Source organism: Austrofundulus limnaeus, unplaced genomic scaffold, assembly GCF_001266775.1.
Source record: "Austrofundulus limnaeus strain Quisiro unplaced genomic scaffold, Austrofundulus_limnaeus-1.0 Scaffold92, whole genome shotgun sequence".
NCBI lineage: Eukaryota > Metazoa > Chordata > Actinopteri > Cyprinodontiformes > Rivulidae > Austrofundulus > Austrofundulus limnaeus.
In genome coordinates, this window is record NW_013952494.1 from 1,565,456 (window position 1) to 1,568,136 (window position 2,681).

The following is a 2,681-nucleotide window of genomic DNA, read 5'->3' on the forward strand; positions in this document are numbered from 1 at the left end:
CCCCTACCCACTTTGATGCATTTTTCAAATTTCGCCTTGGGGCGGAGTTATGTTTTCACAAGGGGGGTAAGTTACACTTTAAAAGCGAAATTGGGCGATATGCACTGCAGCTCAAGGGGTCTTTATCCTTCTTTAAAAGCAAGGAAATTACCGCCTGACGCATAGACAGTGGCAATAATTGTGTAGCTAAGGATTCCTCAAAAACTGATAACAGCAGGGGAGAAAGTAGATCCGAAAATTTCTAAAAGAATTCTGCCGGGAAACCATCTGGGAGATTTTCCATTTTGCATGTTTTTAATTGCAAAACTAAGATAATTTTAAAACTGATGGCAGCAACACATCTCAGGTTTGGACATTGTGTGCCTCTGTGAAGCATGAATGTTGTCATGTTGTCTGTTACAGAATTTGATCTGTTCAGCAGAACTGGGTCCTCTTTGCTGGATGTTTTTGTGTCATGATGCATTAAATATTTTCAGTTGGTGAGAAGTCCTGACTGGCAGATCAGTTCATCAACTCTTTTACCACAAAGCACTTGTAACAGATGCAGTTTGTGGTTTCTTGATGAAATATGCAGGGCCTTCCATGAAAAAGATGCAAATGCACCCACATACCATCAGAGAGGCATACTATGAACTGTGGAGTAATAGCAGACTGGAGTATGAAGCATATGATGCCCATGGTTTACAAAAAGGATTTGAAATTTTGATTTATCTGACCACATAACAGTTTTTTAACTTAGCCTTGGCCCAAAGAATTGACAGAGTTCACACGGATATATTGCTGCTATCAAACTCAAAACAACCTTTGCTTTAAAAAATGGTTTTTTTACTTTATATTTTTAATATGTTTACAGTTTGCCATTCTGAATAAAATGTGGGTTTATTTTGCATTCATTACAGAGTGCAATCAAAAAAAAGAAAAGAAAAAAGGAATGATGTAACTTTTAAAAGTATGTGAACGTGTAGAGCTTTACTACATGTATTTGGACACGTACACTGATGCTGTAACCTGGAGTGTTTAGTTTTTGCCCTCTTCTTTGAGCAGGTTGTTTATCTGAAGTGCACAAAGAGCATCCATGTCCTCCATCTTGTCTCTAATCACTGTAATCTGCAGTAAACTGTCTTACCACTTCATAACTTTATCGCCAAAATAACAACGCTGGAAAATTACTTTTCTCTTGTGGTCCACATGACTCTTTCCTCATCTTTTTCTGTCTCACACAAAGACACGTTTTTTGCAGCAGCTCAATCAGCTTCACCCATCGGATAAGTTGGTTGGTGTATATCTACTGATGGGAGAAGAGAGGCAGCTGCTCGGCTGGGTACGTAACATAAGGGATTCAGTTACAATAGCAGAGGAAGTTCTTCGAGGAGTTCCCATGGGAAGATGGAGGCTGTGTTAAACCACCTTATCAGCTCTGACAATTTTTTTCAAACAGTCACGGCACATTGGAGCACTGACAAAGTCTGTCTTTGTGGTCATGGTTAGTTTTATTCTCATCTCCTCAGAAGATCTGCTTGTTTTTTGTTTACTTTTTAAAGCATCATTGGCCACCTTGAAGGAGAACAAGAATAGCTTCCACAATTGTACATCAAAATACAACAGAATGTAATCAAATTAAAAGTGAAACTAGAGATTTTTGTGGGCATCTGGGGAGTCGTCCTGTAACCGGTGGGTTGTCAGTTCAGTTCCTCATTTCCTCTTATGGCAAGACACTTCACCTGCCTTGCCTGCTGATGATGACCAGGTAGCACCAGTGTATGACAGCTTTGCACCAGGGCAGTTGTGGCTACATTGTAGCTTACCACCATTAGTGTGTGAATGAGTGACTGTAAGTGTAAAATGCTTTGGTGTCCTTGGACTTGATAAAGCATTTATATTTTCTGTGAAAATGCTGTGTGAATGCTAAACGCTGAGAGACTTTTTTTAATTTGCTGACAAAGCTGAAACTAACTTCTGACAGCTACAAAAAAAAAAGCTTCCTGGTACCTTTGTTTCACAGACCCCTGTGTACCCCCCACCCCCATCCTCACGTTACACCCATCCCAATGTTCCCCAGTACAGTGTCTACACCATTATTCTTTTGTGTTTTTCATTTGTCATCAAGAGAATGTCAAGAGTGTGTGAAGCAGTAATCAAAGCAAAAGGTGGCTACTTTGAAGAACCAAGAATATAAGACATATTTTCACTTGTTTCACACTTTTTAAGTATATAATTCCACATGTGTTAATTCATAGTTTTGATACCTTCAGTTTGCATCTACAATTTTCATAGTCATAAAAGTAAAGAAAACTCTTTGAATGAGAAGGTGTGTCCAAATTTTGGTCTGAACGGTGTGTGTGTGTGTGTGTGTGTGTGTGTGTGTGTGTGTGTGTGTGTGTATATATATATATATATATATATAATTATCATCATTATTATTATCATATTATAATATAGGTCATTGCCACAGCCTTACTGTGTTCAGAGAAGAATGAAAGGTGGAAAGGAGAAGATCAGCCCAGGGCTCAACCTGGCTGTACATCCAGCAGCAGCAGGTAAACAAGAACAGGTGTTTATTCACTGGTTGTTTCATCCACTGGAGTGGACACCAGCACAAGTAGGGACCTCTCTCTCTCTCTCTCTCTCTCTCTCTCTCTCTCTCTCTCTCTCTCTCTCTCTCTCTCTCTCTCTCTCTCTCT